The following is a 16,856-nucleotide window of genomic DNA, read 5'->3' as shown; positions in this document are numbered from 1 at the left end:
CAGTTATATTCAGTTCCAATTTCTGATCTTTTTCTGATCGTTCGAATCTCTTTTTTCCTTATAAATAGAGGATGTTTTCCTCGTTTTCAAATCAACTAGAACCATCAATCATAAGCTATAACCACCTATCTCCGTTCATCATCAATCCTTATCAATTATCCATGTTCTTAGCCTAAACACATCCTTGATATACATTAAAATCAGTCACAATACCTCATTCACGAGATTCGAATACTCCAAGCCATCCTCGACGTTGCCTTTCACCTCGACGTGAAAGGTTGATAATTCTGAGGGTTTGGTCCCATATCTATATTTCCATTCATATTAGAATTATTTACTTGATTGATTTTAACTTTCTTGAAGTTTACTAACATGTGTATTATTTTAATATCTAGAAGGTTCAGGCATCAAAGTGAGTAATTTAATCACCCTTATTATTATTCTTAGATTTTTTTGGAGTAGAAATAAATCATGTTTACAATATTTTTTTAATTCCTAGTATCATTTTTAGAATGTTGATTATGATTTCTAGTATCATGTTTAGGATAATGCTTCAATTTGGTTATTAGTAACATGTTAGGATTTGTTATTAATCCATTTAGTATCATGCTTAAGATCTTACTAATGATGTTTTGATGATGTTATTATGATGATTGGTGTATTAATCATATGTTGCTTGATTATTCATGATTTATTGTTATTGCTTGATCATGCCCCTTTTTGCAGGTTTAAAGGGAATTTGTACTTGAAATTACGCCTAATAAGATAATTAATAATTTGATGTAGGCTTAATATGACTTTAATTCAAGTGATCACCAATAATAGATTTTATTGTGCATTAATAACCAACCAACGTAAATTAAACAGGTTTAGGATTAACTTGATGTATGTATGTTGATCGAAAAGCGCACATGAATGTCATAAGAATTGAGTAGCGGCTTATTTAGGGCGGGTTCAATCTCTTTTAGGTTTGATTCGTACCATTATCCTCAAACATCCAGTCATGGTTTCGGACCACTATGGATTTAGCGATCTCCGTTATCGTAAATGGGGTGTAACCTTCACACCCTTGAACGGTTTACAAGTTCCTAAAACTTGTTGGCGACTCTTTTATCTCTAGCTTCTTTTCCTTGGAAGGCCGCCATGCCTAAAAGCATGAACCACAGTAGGCTCAAAGTTGAGTCGAAAAATTTCCCTATAGGGAGCTAACTGCCTTCAACAATAGAGGTTAAGAGCCTCAAGGCCCCGGTTGGTTAAACAATAGAGAGAGAGACCAGGAACACCGTGGACCAGGCAACACTGTCTGTGGCAGGAAGTCTCATATTGAAGATTTATGTTGGAAGGTGATTGGATATCCCAAATGGCACCATATGTACAAGAAGCAGCAAGGGAAAGGTGAATCTGGTGTGAAAGGCAAGTGGAACAAGCAAAAAAAACAGGAAGGTTTGCTGGTAATGTCCAAGGGAGTGAGGATGTAGTGTCTATTACTGCTCAATAACTGGAACAGCTACTGAAACTTGTTCCATCAAGCTCTAAGAACAATAAGGCTGGATATGACATTGAGGATGAAATTGATGTGAACTTTGCAAGTATGATTACTTGCTATACTATTTCTACTGCTGAAAATGAGTGGATAATTGATTCAGGAGCAACACACCATATGATTTGTGATGCTAAACTCTTGAATACGTGCATGCCTGTAACTGGTAAGGCTAAGATAAATCTGCCAATTGGTAATACTGTAAATATAACATGTAGAGGTGATATCTTGCTGAAAAGTGCTTATACTCCCTTCGTCCCTTAATGATATACTAATATGTTATGTAAAATATCAATCTATATCTTTAGTTTTAGCATGTAAATTACCTAATGTATATCTAAGATATATAGTTACATAATTCTAGCCTAAATTGTAGTCTTATTCGTAGCCTTAAGTTACTCTTGTACACTTGATATACTTTGTATGATGATTGACCGACCATAATCATTAATCAACAAGAAAGCATAACACAATTTCCCTAACCGTGACAAACCCTAATTTAACCCTCATTTGACATAATCTTTCTCCCTTCTTCTCAATATCCTATTAATTTTTTGATTTTTTTCAATAGTTGAACAAACAAAATTCCATCGCGCTCTTGTTAACAACATCATCTCTATTACCCTTGGGATGGAAAATTAAGGTTTAGTATTCGATTAAAACTGTTGAATGTGTTGTGCGTGCATGAATTCAGACATAACTTGATGTCTGTAGGAAGATTAATGAAAGATAATGATTATGAAGTAAAATTTTGCTCTAAAACTTACACTATTCAGGACTGTGCAACTCAGAGAGTAAGAGCAGCAGGTAGAGCTGCATATGGTTTGTTTTACTTAGAGGATGCAGAAGAGAATAAGTAGCAGAAGAAGAGAGTAGATGAGAATAAATTGCAGGGAAATGCAAGCAACCTAGTCTGCAATAAATCTAGTCTAAAAATGTGCAATTTGTGGCATAATAGGCTAGGACATGCTCTTATGAGCAAGATTGTTAAAACTGGTTGTGTATCTAACTCTAAATTAACTAATGATGTTATATGTTTTATTTTCCCTATGGCCAAGTCTACAAAATTGCCATATTTTGTCAGTGATTCTCATGCTCAAAACTTGTTTGAATTTATACATATTGATGTTTGGGGGCCATACAGGGTGAAGACCAAGGGAAACTATAGGTATTTCCTAACTATAGTGGATGACCACTCTCGAGCCATATGGGTTCAGTTGTTAAAACTGAAGTCAAAAGCATATAGTGCTGTTAAAGCATTTATACAATTTGCAAAAAATCAATTTCAGGCATCTACAAAGATAGTGAGATCTGACAATGCCTTAAAGTTTAAAGATTATAAGTGCAGGGAGTGTTTTAGTGACTTGGGAGTAATTCATCAAACATCTTTTGTAGATAGGCCTTAGCAAAATGGAAGGGTTGAGAAAAAGCATAGAAACATCCTTAAAATGGTAAGAGCCTTAAGGTTTCAGGCAAGATTGCCACTCCATTTTTTGGGAGATTGTGTGTTGACATCACATACATCATAAATAGAATCCCTAATAGGATTGATAAAATTCAATCACCATATGAGAAGGTGTTTGGTAAGAAACCAGACTACTTTCAAATGAAAGTGTTTGGAAGCGTTGCTGTGGCATATAATCCAAATTTGAACAAAGATAAATTGCTGCTAGAGGTGTGCCTTGCGTCTTTCTTGGGTATGCTCACAATCAAAAGGGATATAAACTGTTGAATTTGATGAATTAACAGTTGTTTGTTTTCGAGGATGTTAAATTCTATGAAAAGATATTCCCTTACAGTAGTAAAGATAAATCAACCCAAAAATACAATAATCCAGTGAATGTGCAGTTTCCATCTAATCAGTTTTGTTCAGGTGAAGAAGAAGAAGAGGAAGCCTAGAATGAAGGAGAAGTTGCAGATCAGAACCTAGAAATCAAAGTGGTGATGATCAGGACACTCAAAATGAGACTGATGCTCAAGAATTAGAATAACTTGCTGAGTCAGATTTAGAAAACAATCATGAATTTGAACAAGTTGTGGAAGCCGAACATGGTCATGGTGAAATTCAGCTAACTCAAGAGCAGCCTCACATACAGATTGATCTGAGAAAATCAACTACAACCAGAAAAGCTCCCTCCTGGACTACAAACTATGATATGGGACAGAAAAAAAAGCTCATGCTACACGTGTCTCTAACTTTGTATCAGCAAGAATAGAGCCTCAATGTGCTACATTCTTCACTCAGGTTACCACTTAAAGTGACCCAAGTCATTTTAGAGATGTTGTAAGAGAAGAGAAGCGGGTTATTACTATAAATGAGGAGATTTCAGCTCTAGAAGACAATGGCACCTAGGAAATCACTAACTTTCCAGTAGGAAAAAAAGGCAATTGGGAGCAAATGGTTGAACAAAACCAAGCTTAATCCAGATGTACTATAGAGAGACATAAGGCAAGAGTTGTGATACTAGGACACAAACAGAGGTATGGCATTGATTATGATGAAACGTTTGCTCCAGTAGAAAAACTGAGCACAGTAAGATCACTGCTGGAAATGGCAGCTATTGAAAATTAGGTGGTATGGCAAATGGATGTGAAGAATACCTTCTTTCATGGAGACTTAGAGGATGTATACATGACTATGCCAACTGGATATAGAGGTTGGAAAAGCATAATCTTGGTAAATGACCAATAGCAGAGAGAAACTAAGCTTGACAAAGTGTGCAAACTCAAGAATCCTTGTATGGGTTAAAACAAGCACCTAAGCAATGGTTTTCAAACCTGTCAATTGCTCTAAAACAGTTTTGATTTAGTCAATCCAAGACTAATTATACTCTGTTCACTAAAGAGAAAAATCAATCATTTGCTGTGGTGTTGGTGTATGTGGATGATCTGCTGCTAGCAGGAAATGACAAGTGATTTCTCATTGTGGTGAAACAATTCATGGCTTCTCAGTTTCACATGAAAGACCTGGGAAACATCAGGTACTTCTTGGGCATAGAGGTGGATAGAATTAAACAAGGCATCTTCTTATCTCAGAAAAAGTACACTCTGGATCTCATCAAATAGTTTGGTATGCATAGAGAAAAACCTATGAAGATACCAATTGATGATCCACATCTGAAGCTGACAGCAGAGAGTGGTGATTTACTACCTAATGCAACTGAGTATTAAAGACTCATTAGAAGATTAATATACTTGGGTCTAGCAAGACCTAATATCACTTATGCTGTGAATACTCTAAGTCAGTTCATGCAACACCCCAAATCAGTGCATATACAAGCAGCAAAAAGAATCTTAAGATATTTGAAACTTGCCTCGGGTCAAGGTATACTGCTTGCATCTAACTCGACAACTGTTCTGACTGCCTAAGCAGACAGTGACTGGGGTGGGTGCCCTATCACCAGAAGATTAACCACAGGCTACCAGTGGTTGATGCAAAGCCATTTGAGTGAGGTTCCTTAACCCCACTTAAGCATGAAAAAAAAAGAATTTTTTCTTGTAAAATTAATTTTACTAAAAAAATTACTTGTATTTTTATCAAATGACCCCATTAAAATATACCAAATGTATTTTGACTCCATTAAATATTTTCTCTAGATCCGCCACTGTAGGCTATTGTATTCTCTTAAGAACATCACCAGTGTCACGGAAGTCCAAAAAACAGCATGTTACAGTAAGATCATCTGCAGAAGCAGAGTACAGGGCTATGGCATTAGCAACCTGTGAAGTTACATGGCTCAAGCAGCTATTCAAGGATTTGGGGATGAAGAAAATAGGAGCTGCAATTCTAAAGGTGGATAACAAAACAGCCCTATCAATTGCAACAAACCCTATTCAGCAAGAATGAACAAAGCATGTTGAATTGGACTACCACTTTGCTTAAGACAAAGTTACTATTGTGGAGATAAAACCAGTATACGTACCGTAGGTGGAGGCCGCTTCCGATGTATGAGACAAAGCATGAAAGGAATGGTGTCCTTCCAACAAGTGTATTATTCCGATAGAGGGTTCAGAATTATTAGAAAGCTAATTCTTCAGTAAGGTCAAGTGATCGGAATGCCTAGGTGGAGGTCGCTTCCGATTAATCTTGACTGAACCCTTCGGGTCGAACCTAATCGAACAACCAATCCGAGACTATGAATCAATCCGAAGGATTGATGAGTCGTCAAAGTTTTACGAACAAAGACGTCGGATATCGAGCTTAGAGCGTCGAGACTGAGCATCGCAAGTCGAGTCGAATTTAGAATTCAACGAGACGTGAAATCAATCAAGTTACAAGTTCGAGCCTAGCCGTAGCCTTGCATTGGCCTAGCCATGTGAGTGCTAGGCTAGGCAAGACCCCTCGCAATGCTAGCCGCAAGCCTAGCATGTTAGGCGTGCTAGGGCCATGCGTGCTAGCTAGCCATCACATGTCGCTAGGCATATCCTAGCACTGCTTGAGCATCGCACAACGCAACACACAGCGTCGCAAGCAATGCACTTGTGCGAGGCTGTGCGTGCTAGCTGGGCCAGGCATCGCTGCACACCATGCGTGCTGGGCCTCGCATGGCAGCAGCCCAGCGCTTTGCACATCGCAAGCAACACGCACCAGCCAGCGGCGTGCTAGGCATGTTGGGCTATGCGTGTGTGCTAGCAAGCAGCAGCACGCTGTGCCTCGCCTAGCAGCAGCGCCCAGCATGCGTGGCTCGCTAGCAGCACGCATGCACTGGCTGGCTGCGCATGCTTGCAACTGGCTGTGTGAGTGTGCTGGCTGGCTGGCCAGGCTGCCCAGCCTTGGTGTTAGGTGCCAGCTGGTAGCCTTGGCAGCCAAGGCAGGCTGCCAGCAAGCCACTTGGCATGGTGGTCCGGTTTTGCTAAGTGGGGACCAATGCTTGGTCATTGCCTTGGGGAGCAAGGTGGGATGCTCCCCTCCCTTGGTGGTCCTCACCTTCTCCCTCTCCTCCTATTGCCACTTGTAACTTGGTGATTGAATTGCAATTTTATTTTTGTTTTGATTAAAATAAAATGAGAAAATTGCAAATCTCCCACATTGATTGTGAATGGGAAATCAAGGTTCATTTCCCTATAAATACCAAGGTTTTGAGATTTGGGAAGAACACTTGAGTGGAACTAAAAAGGCATCTCCTTAGAAAAGTGAGAAACCCTGAAGTTCGTAAAACTCTAGTTTTTATTGGTCGAGTCCCGACTAACCTTCGGGACTAGGACCGTTCAGGTCGTGTTCGTGGGTACGAGCCGTTGGAGACCTTCGCATTTGCGGGGTTCAAGTTTTGAAGTAAGAGCTCGGGTTTGAGCGAAGCACGCGCCAAGGGTATGAATGTCTTTTCCTTCTCTCTCTTAATTGTTGTTTAATTTGTGATTACATGCTTAGTTGCCTTAATTAGTGGGCGGGTCTTGGGCGGTTTCTCTTCCGCTCACTTTAATTTTTGTAACTAATAATTAATTAAGGTGATTTAAAATGGATTTAAATTTCTGGTTGTGCTTTCTAATTGGATTAGAAGCTCGTTTTAATTAGTTTTAATCTTGTATTTTTTCTAATTTTGGCTAACGAACCCAGATTTCGACTCAAAAATAGTGTTTTTTGGTGGAATCGATGTTCTAAATCGTTTCTAATCTTCTCAGGATTGTCCAGAAGCCAAAATCCACCCATAAATATGTTTTTCGAGGGGTTTTTCGTTTTTGACGAAAAAATTTAAATCTTTTAACCTTGATTAATTATTGCATGTTGAAGGTAGATTAAATGTATGGTTGCATCCCTAATCTATTGCAATTATAAACCTCATTAAGCATGTTTATGAAGTCATAATTGGTGCTTAATTTGGTATGTTCATTTTTCACATAACCTTGATTTTTCACATTGTTGCAAATTAATTGCTTCAAGTGTGAGGGTTTATGGTGAACTTGTAATTTTTGAAGCCCCAAAATATTTCAAATATCCAATCTTTAATTGTTTATTTGGTTGGAACTTTGATTGCTAAATTCCATGTTGAACTAATTTTTGGATTTAATCATTTTTTGTGTTGATTAAAGTCCTTAAAGTTCAAAACTTGTGATTGAATTTTGATTAATCTTCATTTTGAAAGATGTAATTTTTTCATTTATACACAAGTTAAAGTTGGAAAATTTTCATTGGATGAATGGGTTTATTTTTCCAACCCCATTATTTTTGTCAAATCTCATTATTTATTTATATTTTGTTCAATTAATTATGAGTGTAGCCCTTCAATATTTGTAGCATAAAGAAAGACCTAAATTGTTTTAAGAATGGTTCTTGAATAATTTAGGCTAGTGCACCATTAAAATTGAATTTAATTAAGTTGGACTTGTTTTATTTTTCATTTTTGCCCTAATTTGATTCTAAAATAAATTTAGAATTAATTTTATGTCACACTTATAACGTAATTAAAATCCCGAGAAAAGGCACGCAAATCGAGGCAAAAACACCCAAGCGCCACCAAGGCTAGTCGGGCCGCTAACGCAGCCCACATGTGGCTGCCTTAGGTGCGCATAAGTGTGCTCCACCTCAAGTTGTTGCTGTTGCCATGTGGCTGGGCTTGTGTACGCTGTTGTGTGCTTGGTGCGTGGTGGATGGCTATTGGCCATGGTTGTGTGTGCTGCTGGGCAGTGAGGCAACAAGCCCCAGCAAGCTAGCCATTCACCTGCCAGCGCCAGCAAGCAGCCAGCATGCGTAGCAAGCTGCTGGTGCCAGCAAGCGTGGCATGCGTTGCTGGGCAAGCATGCTAGCACCTAGCACATGCACCGCATCTCCCAAGCGCTGCTAGGCAGCCATGGTGCGCATCCCACGAATTTTGGGTGGGTCGTTTTCTTGATTGAATTGGGCTATCAGGCTTTGAAAAATTTTTGTCGTTTTAATTTTATTTAATTATTTTAACGAGGCTTTTCCGGCTTTTGCAAAATTTTAATTTTGACAAAATTTGGGTTAACCGGCTTAATTAATTGGATTAATTAAGTTGGATGCGGAATTTAGTGGGAGCTTTGTTAATTGCATGAACTAATTGCTTCTTAATCACATAAAATGGTAAACAACTTTGACTAGTTTTAATTAGGCACGTTAATTGGATTAACCACCTAAGTTAGTTACTAGTTCGTGCGCGTTATGCATTGTTACTTGTTTTTCGTTGTAAAATGCATGGGCCATTCACATATAGTGAATGGATGAATGGAATATATATTGTTTCACAAGTTTCGTGAAAATGGCAACTAGTGGGGCCCAATTAGGATAGTAAATACGGACTGCGATCCGTTATGTATTTTTGTAAATCTAAATACGGTCTGCGTACCCTTGCGTATTTTTGTACCTTAATATTTAGATTAATTCTAGTCGTAGTAGCTAGTAATTTAATTTTGGCGGGGATGTCTCAAGACGGTGTTTCTATGAAGACGAGCCAAGATGAAGACTCTTGAAGATTTGAAGATTTCAAGGGGTCATGCTAGTAGTTAAATGCATCTTATTTCATGTTTTCTATATATAATTGTACTTATATATGTGAACGATATGTTAGGTGCATGTTTAGGATTTCAAATGTTGCGATGATTAATTAAGTTCACTTAAATCAACCAACATAGAAACCCTAGGTCCCTAAAATATTGAGGTAAATTATGCCATTCCAAGAACAACATTTACCGAACTAATGCGCGTACGTGATGGGCTACGCCAAAGCGAGGCATCACTACTTCCCTAGGAACGTAAGGTATACTAGGTATACAACTTTTCTTGGTTAAGCTTAACGATATCTGTAAGGAGTCCTTAGATGTCGTGGCAATGAAGATAAAATGTCAAGGAAGCATTAGATGTGACGTTTTATCGAACCAAGAGTAACTTGGAGCTATTAGCAATTGGATTGTTTACCCTAAAATATTAAGTATTAAGACAAGCCAAACCATGCTTTGGGATCTTGGAATCATTTTATTCTCGCCTAAAAGGGACTAATGTTAATGGGTGGATAAAATGCTCAATAAGATTGAAAATTTGCATGAATGATTTAAATTTCAAACTTATTAGTTTATGAATGGTTTTTCATTTCAAATTCTTTCAATTGTAGAAACATGTCTGCAAGTAACTCAAACAACCTGTTTTCATTACGCTCAATTCTCGACAAGGAGAAGTTGAGTGGGCGAAATTTTCTTGATTGGCAAAGGAATTTGCGTATTGTCTCATGCAAGAGCAAAAGGAATACGTCCTTAATGAGGAAATGCCCGACACTCCCAATGAGGAGGTCACTTAGGCTGCCCTTAACCGATGGCAAAGCGCCAATCAGGATGTCAAGTGCATCATGTTAGCCACTATGTCTTCAGACCTTCAAAAGACTTTCTTTGAAAAGGAGACGAATTTTGAGATCATATCTGAACTTCAGAATATGTTTCAAGAGCAGGCCCGAACTAAAAGGTTCGAAACCCACAGGCGGATCCTTGAGAGCAAGCTCAAGAAAGGAGAGCCAGTCAGCCCGCATGTTCTTAAAATGATTGGAATATTTGAGAACATGGAAAGGCTCGATGTTGGGTATTCGACCAAGATGGCAATTGACATCATTCTCCACTCGCTGCACAAAGGCTATGATCAGTTCAAGATGAACTATAATATGCACAGCATGGAGAAAACTCTCACCGAGCTTCATGGTATGTTGAAGCAAGCCGAGGAAACCCTCAAAGATAAGGGAAAGCATGACATGCTCATGGTGAGAAAGGGCAAGCCATTTAAGCGCTCAGGCAAGAAGAAAAGCTTTAAAGGGAAAAAGAAGAAGAATTTTCCGCCTAAGTCAATTGTTGCTAAGAGTGGCAAGGACAAGAAGGTAGCCTCTTCTAAATCCAATTTCGAATGTTTCTATTGCAAGAAGAAGGGACATTGGAAGCGGGATTGCCTCAAATTCAAGGAAGATAAGAAGAACAGCACCGTTGCTTCTTCATCAGGTATTTTCGTTATAGACTTAAACTTCGCTAGCAAAACATCTTGGGTATTAGATACCGGATGTGGCTCACACCTTTGTTCCAATGCTCAGAGACTAAGGATAAATAGGAGGCTAGAGAAGGGAGAGGTCGAGCTTCGGGTCGGCAATGGAGCAAGGATGTATGCCGTATCCGTTGGAACTCTCAGTTTGTCTTTGCCCTCTGGGCTTATTTTAGAACATGACAATTGCTATCAAGTTCCTAGAGTTACCAAAAACATTATTTCAATTTTTCGGCGTTGGACGCCAAAGGTTTTGAATTTCGAATTAAGAACAATAGTTGTTCATTTTATTTCGATAATGTTTTATATGGTAAGGAATATTCAGAAAATGGTCTTTATGTGCTTTCTCTAGACAAACAAGTTTATAACATTGATGATACCGCCAAAAGGGCTAAGACCGTCGAGTCGAATCAAACCTACTTGTGGCATTGTCGTCTTGGCCACATTAACATTAAACGCATCAAGAAACTTCTTCAAGAAGGTGTTCTTGACTCATTCGACTTGGAGTCGTTTGAAAATTGCGAAGGATGTCTATTAGGCAAGATGATGAAGCAGCCATTCTCCAAGTTAGGAGAAAGGGCAATGAGTACACCTGCAAGGCAAGGTTATCAATATTTCATTACCTTCACCGAAGACTATAGTAGATATGGTTATGTCTACCTTATGTCGAACAAATCTGAATCTTTTGAGAAATTCAAAGAGTTTCAGAGTGAAGTTGAAAATCAACTTGGCAAGAAAATAATAGCACTTCGATCGGATCGAGGTGGCGAGTATTTGAGCCATGAATTCGACGATCACTTGAAAGAAAATGGTATTCTTTAAGAGTTGACACCTCCCGGAACTCCACAATGGAACTGAGTATCCGAACGACGGAATCGAACCTTGTTAGACATGGTTCGATCAATGATGGGTCTTAGTGAACTTCCTATCTCTTTATGGGGACATGCACTTCTAATTGTGGCACTAATACTGAACCTTGCTCCGTCAAAAGCTGTCGAAAAGACTCCATATGAATTATGGACAAAGAAACCTCCGAGGTTGTCTTTTCTTAAGATTTGGGGTTACGAAGCATATGTCAAGAGATTAGTTTCTGACAAATTTCACCCAAAATCAGACAAGTGTTTCTTTGTGGGCTACCCAAAAGAAACCAAGGGGTATTACTTCTACAATAAATCCGAGAAAAAAGTGTTTGTTGCTCGTGATGGTGTCTTTTTGGAGAAGGAACACCTTTCCAAAATGACAAGTAGGAGGAAAATCGAACTCGACGAAGTTCGAGAGGAAGAGCAACAAAGTCAACATGACAAAACTGACAATCAAATTGCTTTAGAAGCAGTTGTTGCCATTGGTCAGAGTTAAACCGACAATGCAAATGCTCAACCTATTACCATGTGTAGGTCGCAATGGCCAAGATCTCAACCAGACAGATACCTCGGTATTGTCTTAACCAAAGATCAAGACATCCTAGTTATGGATGGAGATGAGCAAGCGACATACAAACAAGCTATGACGAGCCCCGACTCTGCTAAATTGCAAGAGGCCATGAAATCCGAGATGGACTCCATGTTTGAAAATCAAGTCTGGGACTTGGTTAATTTGCCCGAAGGTTACACACCTATCAGTTGCAAATGGATTTTCAAATTGAAAACAGACAAAGATGGAAATGTATCTATATACAAAGCTAGAGTGGTGGAAAAAGGTTACAGGCAAATTCACGGAGTTGATTATGATGAAACCTTTTCGCCAGTTGTAATGCTTAAGTCCATCCGGATCATCCTAGCGATTGCTACATATTACGATTATGAAATATGTCAAATGGATGTCAAAACCTTCAACCTGGCCGTTTTCTTGGGACGGCCGACTGATGCAAAGCAATGAGATATCCCTTGGTCTCCCAACCAATTCTTGAGAGTAGGCGTCTCAAACTGAGGGCCATTGTCAAAGACCATAGACATAGGTACCCCAAACCGGGTGATGATATTCCTCCAGATGAAGGAGATGGCATCCTTTGTCTTGATATCTTTGACCGCTTTTGCTTCTACCCATTTGGTGAAGTAGTCAACAACAACTAGAATATATCGTCGTCCGCCTGTAACAGACGTATACGGACCTAAAATGCCCATGCCCCATTTAGCGAGTGGTACTGGGCTATGAATGGCCGTCAAATCAGTGGCCAGACGGTGTATGAGTTTGCCAAATCTTTGACACTTATCACATTTCTTCACCATTTCCATGGCATCTGCTTCAAGGGTGGGCCAAAAGTAGCCTAGCCGCCTGGCCCTCTTTGCTAGGGACCTGTCGCCTACGTGAGAGGCACTAAAGCCCGAGTGCAGGTCTTCTAGAATCTCTTGCCCCCTTTCTTTAAAAGTTCTCCGTTATGAACTTCAAAGTTGGTCGCACGTTTTTTCATTGCAACTGCTTTTGGTATGCATCCAGCAATGTGCCATCTGCTAGGTAAGCCCGGATGCCATCCATCCAGGTTGAGCTTTGGTCTAGAATTCCAATGGGATCTTGTTCAACGCTTATTTTTTCCATAACTTCCCAAAAGACTGACCTAGGTGTATCACAAGAGGCGGAGGATGGCAGCTTAGAGAAAGAGAGCATCTGCCTGATTGTTCTCTAACTTGGGCACTTAGCTTAGATGAAATTCATCAAGTGTCCCAGCCTCTTCTTTGACCGCCTGAAAATATTTGATCATGGTCGGATAGGTGGCCTCATAGTAACCATGGTACTGGCTAACGATCAATTGTGAATCAAAACAGGTGTCAACTTTTCTTGCCCCTGCCGCCTTGCACATGCGGATGCCGGCTAGTAGGGGTTCATATTATGTCTCATTATTTGAGGCCTAGAACTTGAACCGTAGTGCATATTCATACTTGTCTCCTTCAAGAAATTGACATTTAACGCCTGCACCACAGCCGTTCATGGTAGATCTCCCGTCTACATATACTCTCCAAACCTGATCAAGATTTTCGGGATCAGCCGGCCTTGTCATTTCGATAATGAAGTCGGTAAACGCCTGACCTTTCATTGCCTTCCTTGGTTCAAAGGAAATTTCAAGGCTTTGAATTTCAATGGCCCATTTGATCATTCGGCCGGATGATTCCATGGTTGTCATTGGCCGCTTGATAGGTAGGTATGTGTAGACCACAACCAGATGTGCTAATAAGTAAGGTTTTAACTTCTTGACTGCGATGAAAAGAGCAAGGCCAACCTTCTCAACCATGGGGTACTGTAGTTCAGCATTTCGCAGAACATGGCTGATAAAATAGACCGGGAGCTGGGTGCCGTCTCTTTTAACAAGGAGAACAGCACTGAGAGCATGATCTGAGACGGCTAAGTACATGTATAACACTTCCTTTGGCAAAGGGTTAACAAGCCTTGGCAAAGAGTGAAAATGTTCTTTCAATTTCTGAAAGGCGGCCTCAGCATCCGCCCCCCATTCAAACATAGTCTTCTTTTTGATGGCTTGGAAGAAATAAAGGAACTTGTCACCTGACCAAATGAGGAATCTCCCCAATGCCGCCAAAAAACCGGTTAGTTTTTTGAACTTCCTTTACAGTGCGAGGTGACTTCATGTCAATGACCGCCTGTATCTTCTCTGGGTTGGCCTCTATCCCCCTTTGATCAATCAGAAATCCGAGAAACTTCCCAGACTCAACACTAAAGACACACTTCTTAGGATTAAGCATGACCTTGTGCCGCCTGAGTGTGGCGAATGTTTCTCGGAGGTCAGCAAGGTGATCCGTCTGTAGTTTGGATTTGACTATCATATCATCAATGTACGCCTCTACATTCCTTCCAATTTGATTAATGAAGACTGTATTATTCATTCGTTGGAAAGTAGCAGGTGCATTCTTCAAACGAAACGACATCACAGTATAACAGAATAACCCTTGATCATTGACGAATGTCGTCTTCTCTTGATCTTTCTTACACGAGGGTATCTGATGAAAGCCTGAGTAGGCGTCCATAAAACTCATCAAGGCATGGCCGGCTGTAGAGTCGACCAAACTGTCGATCTTTGGAAGAGGATAACTATCCTTTGGACATGCCTTGTTCAAATCTGTGTAATAAACACAAATGCGCCAGGAACCATTCGACTTCTTGACAAGCAAAACATTTGCAACCCAATCTGGGAAGTAACATTGCCGAATGAACCCAGTATCTAACAGCTTTTTTACTTCGGCGGCTACCGCCTAACTTCTTTCCTCGCCATGGTTTCTTTTCTTTTGCCTAACTGGCTTCTTTTTTGGATCCACAACAAGTTTGTGAATAGCAAGATCCGGGTTGATGCCTGGCATCTCTTCCACTTCAAAGGCAAAGATGTCTCTGAATTCTTTCAACAGATTGTGCAAGTCTGCACCCAAACTCGCAAAAGCAACCGTCCCAACCTTAATAATTCGCTCTGGATGAGTGTCGTCTAGAGCAATATCAATGTGTTCACCGGCCGGATGGGGATGGAGTTCATCTGACTGTTCCCCGGTCAGTGATTGCTATTGATTTTCTTCATCAGTGTCCGAACTATTAGCAAGTTGGGACTTCTTTTTGGATGGCTGCCCATGGTTAGTTTGCAGAGTAACCTTAGACTTCAGAATATACGAATTTAGCACCCCTTTATCAGCCAGTCGGTCCAATAGTCGCTTGAGACTATAACAGTCGTTGGTGTAATGGCCAATGTCCTCATGGAAGTGGCAATACTTATTTTTGTTTCAGTTCTTGGTGTAACCTTTCATAGCATTCGGATTCTCAATGGTCACCCGGTCTTTGATCTCCATGAGGATGGAGTAGCAGTCCTTATTAAACTCGTACTTTGGGACGTAAGGTTTACTTTCTTTCTTTTTCTTCTGGGACGGTTGTTCAGAGTCATCAACCGCCCACACTTCTTTTCTCTTTTTCTCTTTTTTGGCCAGTTGAGCTTGCCGACACTTCTTTGTCAAATTTCTTTGAGTCCGATTGCTTATTGATGTTGCAGAGTTCGGTCGCCTGTATATAGGCGTCCGCCTCCATCAGAGCTTCTTGGAGGGTAGCAACCCTCTTTTTGACGAGGTCAAACTTAAAGGTTGACCCGTCCTTCAAACCTTTGAAGAAGTCTGTATAGGCCACTTCATCAGAGCGCTTGAATCTGAATTCTCATCAGATTGAACCGCCTGACATAGAACCTTAGCTCTTCTCTATCCCCCTTATTGTATTGCACCTAAGTCAAGACTTGTTTTCTTAGCAAGAATATTCACAGACGGCGCCAAATGTTTCGGGGTTTTCTGTGTCCCTCGGGAGAGTTACAATTCCAAGACTGGATTCCGGGCGCCTATACCTGCAAAATAACAAAGACTCCGGTTGGGTGGAGTTCCGCCTCCGATGATCAAGTTAGAACGTGTTCGGATGAGGTAAAAAGTGCGGGAAGTAAAGTATCTTCTCGGATTCCGAGATCGTGGGTATTCTCTAAGGTGAGAGGTAAATATCTGCAATTAATGATTGCTCTGTTTTTAGTGAATGTTTGTGAATTGAATTGAATGTGTTTCCCTGGAGGAAACATCTCCCTTTTATAGGGTCTAGAAATGTGTGCCCGTCCTAGGTTAAGAAACCTAGGACTGACGGGTTGCCTTGGGATTTGGGCCTTGAAGGCTGCCAAACCCTTTCTAAATATCTGTCTGCCACGTGTCAAGCCCTAGTAGGTCCACTTTGGGCTCTCCTTAGGGTGACACGTGGCGGACTTTGATTGGTCCACGTGGTGAACTCTGATTGGTCCATGTGGCAGGGTAAAAATTCCCTAATCAGTATTCATCTTAATAATGGTCATGTGTATATCTTGTGATGTTCATTATATAATTTAATAATGTTCTTTACATAAAACATGATGTACTTTATATTTGTTTGTAAATTACAAAAAAATCAACACTATGCTCTTTCCATATATTCATTATTATTATTATATCATATTACGATCTTTATTGGATCTCTTGATAAACTAATTTAAATGTCTATATTTTTTTATTGTAATAGACTAATAGTAATGTACTTTTATAGTCACATAATATTCATTACTTATTCTTAAATTTTTTTTGAATTTTGGCTTTTGGATCATGTTAGGTAAATATAAACTAAATAATATACATTACATAATAGCATCATCTTTTTTATTAGTATTACAAATGTTCTTTAAATATGAAAACCAATCAACAGTAGAGGAGTCATAAAAGAATAACGTCATCATCAATCTTCATAATCCTGATTTAAGGAATTATATATACACAATTAGATGATAATCAATACACAAAAAATATAGAACTAATAAATGATATTTAAGATAAAGGGTTAAATAAAAAAAAAAAAAGAGATAAATTCAAAAACGTATGT

This window comes from Chenopodium quinoa, unplaced genomic scaffold (assembly GCF_001683475.1).
Source record: "Chenopodium quinoa cultivar QQ74 unplaced genomic scaffold, ASM168347v1, whole genome shotgun sequence".
NCBI classification, from domain to species: domain Eukaryota; kingdom Viridiplantae; phylum Streptophyta; class Magnoliopsida; order Caryophyllales; family Amaranthaceae; genus Chenopodium; species Chenopodium quinoa.
This window is presented reverse-complemented; position numbering follows the sequence as displayed.